The 6,439-nt window shown below is 38.8% G+C and overlaps 1 pseudogene; it reads right to left on the minus strand.

Annotated features, from left to right (window-relative positions):
* Window positions 1–690: 690 nt before the first annotated feature.
* On the minus strand, window positions 691–4,959 carry LOC122452965 (annotated as a pseudogene).
* Between the last annotated feature and the right edge of the window lie 1,480 nt (window positions 4,960–6,439).

Consider the following 6,439-nt stretch of genomic DNA (forward strand, 5'->3'; position numbering starts at 1 on the left):
TTTTGTACATATAACTTAAAACACTAAGAATATTTCCATATCTAATGTGCTGAGTGTCTTTTAAGAAATGATAATTTAATCAAATGAATTTTATTCTTTTTTTGAGATAACCATATGTTTTCTATACTGTTTTCTCTTTGTAATAGGTAATCACATTGTTTTGAATAATAAAGCTTATATTCTCAGAATAAATCAGATATATTTATTGTAACAATTCAATTTGCTAAAGTTTTGTTCATGAGTCTTTGAATCTACGTTTATGGGGTTTATTTTCCTTTAACTTTTCTATAAGTGTAATATTCTCTAGTTAGTATTAGAGTTACACTGGTTTTAAATCTTAACTAATATTGGTATTACATCTTCTTTTAGTGTTTGTAGTTTTTATGAATGGGAGACTTTTAAACTAAAAATTCAACAGGCAAGAGATTAACCATACTTTTTATTTCTTTTTCTCAGTTTTGGCAAGCTAAAACTTACCAAAGTTTTATTACTTAAAGAAATAAATCTATTTTTTTCTGGATTTTCATGTTTTGACATAAATTTCTTTATTATCTTTTTTAATGTGGGGAGGGCTTGAAAATAATGATAAACACCCATGTGCAAGCTTTTGCACGGATATAACATTTTCAAGTTCTTTGGGTAAATATCAAACAATTGCTGGAGTATATGAAAATAGCTTGTTTAGTCTTATTAGAAACTGCAAACTGTCTTCCAAAAGTGGCTGTACATTTTTGCATCCCCTCTAGGAATCAATGAGAACTCCAGTTGCTCAACAACCTCACTGAGGTTCACAACTCGGCTAATCTCCGCTGTGTCTCGGGGTCCCACCTGATGACCCAGGAGTTTCCTCGTGGCCTCTGGTAACTCATCGGTGCTTACCTCCCCGTCACCATTGGTGCCAAACCCTCGGAAGGCATCTCGCAGGTCCTTTACTCCAATCACATCTACTGTCTCCGCCAGTTTAGGTCCCATTAGCTCCACAAAGTCACCAAAATCTACGTGGTTACCCAGGTTAATATTGATCTGTTGAGACAGCTCGATGAGCTCCATCTCGGTGGGCATGTAGCCCATGGTGCGCATGCAGTTACCCAGGTCCCGGCAGGTGATGTAGCCATATTCATCCTTGTCAAATTCTCTGATGGCCTCCCTGAGCTCTTCAATCTCCTCTGGCTGCAGAGATCTGTCAGGCTGCCTGTTCTCCGCGAAGCCGTTACGCAGAAAGATGAAGGCTGGGCCCAGCAGGTTGTGTATGACCGCGCAGTTCTGGGCCAGCATCAGGAGGGGCCTGGGAAGCTCGCCGCTGGCTGCCAGCCCCTCTTCACTCGTCTGCACTACTGTGTAGCTAGCCTTCTCTTGGCACACCTTCCTTGAGAGATAGTGGAGGCTTGACACAGTTTGCCTATCCTAAGCTGAGGCAGCCCCTTTCAGGATCCCGGGGGCCATGAGACCCGAGTCCCAGTCCCCGCCAACCTCTGCCTGCGCCGTTCTTCCTCCAGGAATGGCTGAGCCGTCTCTCCTGCGTGGGTGCCCTCTTACTCTTCTGCCTGCTCCAGCTCCCTGATTTTTTCTTTTTTTTTTTTTTTTTTTGGTGGACTGTGTGTGTGTTTCATTTTCTGGACACTTTCTTAAGGAGATGAAGGCAGGAGGGGGGAGTACAGGCACAGAGAAAATCGCCTGGAGAGCTGATGGCGGAGGGCAGCTGAGCTGGAGAAGGTGGCAGGATCATCTTCCCAGCTGTATGCATCTTTTAGAGGTATGTGTCTTTCAGAAATATTTTCTCCTAGTATATGTCATGGCTTCTAATTCTCTTCACATTGTCTTTTACTGGGTAGCTTTTTTTTTTTTTTTTTTAATTTTAATGACGTCTAGCATAGCTACTATTTCTTTCATGATCATACCTTTGCTATTAAATATATAAAGCCATCACTATATCTAGGGTCATCTAGGTTAACTCCTTTGTTGTCTTTTAGTTTTGTGCTTTACATTTAGGTGTGTAATACATTTTTAGTTTAGTTTTTCTTTTTTTGTAAGGGTGTAAGGTCTCTGTCACATTTTCTTGTTTGTTTGCATCTGGCTATCCAGGTTTTGTTTTTTGTTTTTGTTTTGTTTTTCACACATTTTGATGTATCTTTCTGCTATCAACATATATATTTTTTCTTACATTTTGTTTCACCACAATCTTGATTACTGAGATAATCCAAGATTGAACTTGAATCCTTGAAAATGCTTGTATACTAATAGTTCACATATATTCCAAAATTATAGCTATATAGGGTCAATAAAATTGTATAAAATATATATTTAGGAACTTATTTTGCTTTTGTTTTAAATGAGGGATGACTAGAGGTTTTCCCACCAAATGCACCAAAAGATGTAAAACTGGTAGAGATTCTGATCAAGCAAATTATATCAAGTCAAAGAATAATTGCTCTCAAGATTTATGTCTAATTGTGGCTCATTTATTAGGATACAGTTATCTAGGAGACAGCTATTACCTAAATAGCTGGGTATTCTTTAGTGTGAAAGCATGTTCTCAGAAAAGATATGAGATATTCCTATGTGCATAGATGTAAAGACTATCAATGAACATGTCCTATAGAGCAGTATCCCCAGTCAACTATGAGATTTATATTACAAATTAAACATGCTTCTCTAGTGAATTAATACCATCAATTTTTTGCTATTAAAACTAGTCCTTGGAACAAAATTCTTCATTGAAATATGGTCTTGGTTACTGATTAAAATATGGAAATTATGTGTACAAGACCCCTAGAAATGGTAGAACTTCCGTATTCCCTATCTTTTTCTTTTTAGGGCAGTCAGTTATTTAAAGGTAAAGGGAAAATAATGGCATGACTTACTACAGAGTTAGTGCAACATAGTGAAGCACCTACAGAACCTTGGAAGCAAAGGAGCATATAACTTGTCAGCTAAGACTTGCACCATAAGATTAAATAGTCTGCATCCTCAATTAATCTTTGAGTATAAGGAGAGAAAAAATGAATAATTAAATATGAGCTATTAATTTTAAAAATAAGGTAAAAATAAAAGCTACCTATTTACTTAATTTTATTAGATGTAGGCTATATAACACTGACAATATTATCTCTGATCTCAAGGCAATTATAAACTCACTATCAGTCGATTGCCAGTTACAGAGAAAGTATAAAATAAAATGAAAATGTAATCCTCCATATCTATTTTTATTTAGAAAATGGAGCCCAGAAATAGAGTCACATGCTATTGGCTACAAAATCCAGAGGAATAAGTTTGATATTTTATTGATCCGTTATGCATAAGGTGATTTATCTTCTATTCAAAGACATCTTGGGCAGTTTTTATTCTGCTGAAACTGAATGCAATAAATAAAAAGGTAGTGACTTTTTATTAGAATTGATACTACAAGTGAATATTATTTATGAGTGCAAGTGGACACATTAAAATGCCAAATAACAATCATATTTCAGGATATATTTGGTTATTTACAAGTATAAAATGTGTGATTATATTATTTTTAACAAAGCTTAAGTAGGACAACTTTTTGTAAAAGAATGCCTATTGCAATATTCATTATAATTATGAAGTGTTATTAGCAATGGACTTAGCACATTTTATGTGTTTATATTTGGTCTCAGCACAACAGAGAGATGGTGGGCTACAGTCTATGGGGTCACAGTCAGTTACAACTGAGCATGCACATATGCATAAGACATAGTTTTAAGCACATTTAAAATATTTCATAATAATAATTAAATATTGTAAATGTATAATTCATTGAGCTTATCTTGATTTTATATTTTAACAGAGATATAAGAAATGCTGATTTTTTTTTTAGATTTTTCTCATGTTTTATTTTCATTTTTGATTTATATATCCAGACATAAGATTATCACATGAGTATTTATTATTGATATATATCTATTGTGAATTGTACTTCTTTTTTTTTTCCCTTTATTTATTTATTTTTTCAGTGGGTTTTATCATGCATTGATATGAATCAGCCATAGATTTACACGTATTCCCCATCCCGATCCCCCCTCCCACCTCCCTCTCCACCCGATTCCTCTGGGTCTTCCCAGTGCACCAGGCCCGAGCACTTGTCTCATGCATCCCACCTGGGCTGGGGATCTGTTTCACCATAGATAATATACATGCTGTTCTTTCAAAACATCCCACCCTCACCTTCCCCCACAGAGTTCAAAAGTCTGTTCTGTACTTCTGTGTCTCTTTTTCTGTTTTGCATATAGGGTTGTCATTACCATCTTTCTAAATTCCATATATATGTGTTAGTATGCTATAATGTTTTTTATCTTTCTGGCTTACTTCACTATGTATAATGGGCTCCAGTTTCATCCATCTCATTAGAACTGGTTCAAATGAATTCTTTTTAATGGCTGAGTAATATTCCATGGTGTATATGTACCACAGCTTCCTTATCCATTCAAAATGTTGATTTAAAGTTGTGTTATATTTCCTATACTTTTGTTACTGTATTTTATCAGCTGGAAGCACTAATATTGTAGGATGTCTATTTATAATACAAATTGCTTGCAAATAGTTAAACTGGAGAGATCAATCAAGATGGCAGAGAAAAAGAACATGAAAGTCACCTCACTTCATGAACACATCAAAAATACATCCATGTGTGGAAAAATCCTCACTGAACACTACCTGGAAACTGGCAGAAAGTCTTGTACAACCAAGGCTTTAAGCAAAGATAGACACAGAGTCCGGTAAAGACAAAATAAGCCATCAGGTTGGGATCTGTGTCCCCAGGAAGGAGACTCAGAGGGGAAGAGAGCTTACAGAAGCAGCAATTCGCCCTGTGGAGTGAGTGCTTCGACTGACATACTGAATGTTTACAAAGTGAAGATGAACCTGCTTGACTGGTTGGAGGGCTGGTAGGAGTGACAAGAGGGCTATGGAAATCCCAGACACTCTCCTGAGAAGCACATACATGCTGACTTGCACCCAAGGCCATGTGGAGGTGGGAGATTGAGGACTGCTCCAGGGGCTGCCTGGATTTCCATGACCATCAATCCCATGACCCAGCCTACACAAGCAAACACTCCAACCTTATTTACTCCATGTCACACTGGATCTAGGGCTGCCACAACGAGTGAGAGAGTAGGATCGTGGCCCAGAGGGGCAGACCTGGGTGGGTCTTGGTGGCCACTGCTGGTACTTACTTAGGCAGCACAACAGAAGGAGCCCGGGATAATGATGGTGTCTAGTCCACCACGGTCCACACTCAGATACATGTAAAGAGTCAATATGGGCCTTGCCTGCCGTGCAGTCTGGGGTGACAGAGGCTGGTGGCAGTAGTCAGTTGAGGCATAAAGTGATTTGGACCCAAGGTTAATTCTGAGCAGGTTGAGAGCAACACCTGCTGTCACCTAGAAAGGCAGTGCATCAGAAGGAACTCAGACTTCTACCTGCAGTCAATCCACTGCAGGTCATGTCCCAGCATGATCCAATAGCCTTAACAGGACCTTCTAGCTTCAGCATTCTCCCCTGTGGGGAAAAGGTCCTGGTGTTAAGAGAGGAGAAAGTTAAGCACTGAAAACTGAGGCAGCTCATAGCTGACCCTGTGTTTCTGGTCCAAAAACATGGGCTCAGGTCCCAGATGCAGCACACCAGTCCTCCTTGTCCATCACCAACTACTGGAATTTACCCAAACTCATGTTCATTGAGTCAGTGATGTCATTCAACCATCTCGTCCTCTGTCGTCCCCTTCTCCCACCTACAATCTTTCCCAGCATCAGGATCTTTTCAAATGAGTCAGTTCTTCACATCAGGTGGCCAAAGTATTGGAGTTTCAGCTTTAGCCTCAGTCCTTCCAATGAATATTAAGGACTGATTTCCTTTAGGATGGACCGGTTGGATCTCCATGCAGTCCAAGGGACTCTCAAGGGTCTTCTCCAACACCACAGTTCAAAAGCATCAATTCTCCGGTGCTCAGCTTTCTTTATAGTTCAACTCTCACATCCATGCATGACTACTGGAAAAAACCATAGCCTTGACTAGACAGACCTTTGTTGGCAAAATAATGTCTCTGATTTTTAATATGCTGTCTAGGGTGGCCATAACTTTTCTTACAAGGAGTAAGCATGTAAGCATCTTTTAATTTCATGGCTGCATTCACTATCTACAGTGATTTTGGAGCCTCAAAAGATAAAGTCTCTCACTGCTTCTACTGTTTCCCCATCTATTTGCCATGAAGTGATAGGACCAGGTGCCATGATCCTAGTTTTCTGAATGTTGAGCTTTAAGCCAACTTTTCCCCTTCATCAGGAGGCTCTTTCACTTTAATCAAGAGGCTCTTTAGTTCTTCTTCATTTCCTGCCATAAGGGTGGTGTCATCTGCCTATCTGAGGTTATTGATATTTCTCCCAGCAATCTTGATTCCAGCTTGTGCTTCATCAAGTCCAGCATTTCT

This window comes from Cervus canadensis, chromosome 14, assembly GCF_019320065.1.
Source record: "Cervus canadensis isolate Bull #8, Minnesota chromosome 14, ASM1932006v1, whole genome shotgun sequence".
Classification (NCBI taxonomy): domain Eukaryota; kingdom Metazoa; phylum Chordata; class Mammalia; order Artiodactyla; family Cervidae; genus Cervus; species Cervus canadensis.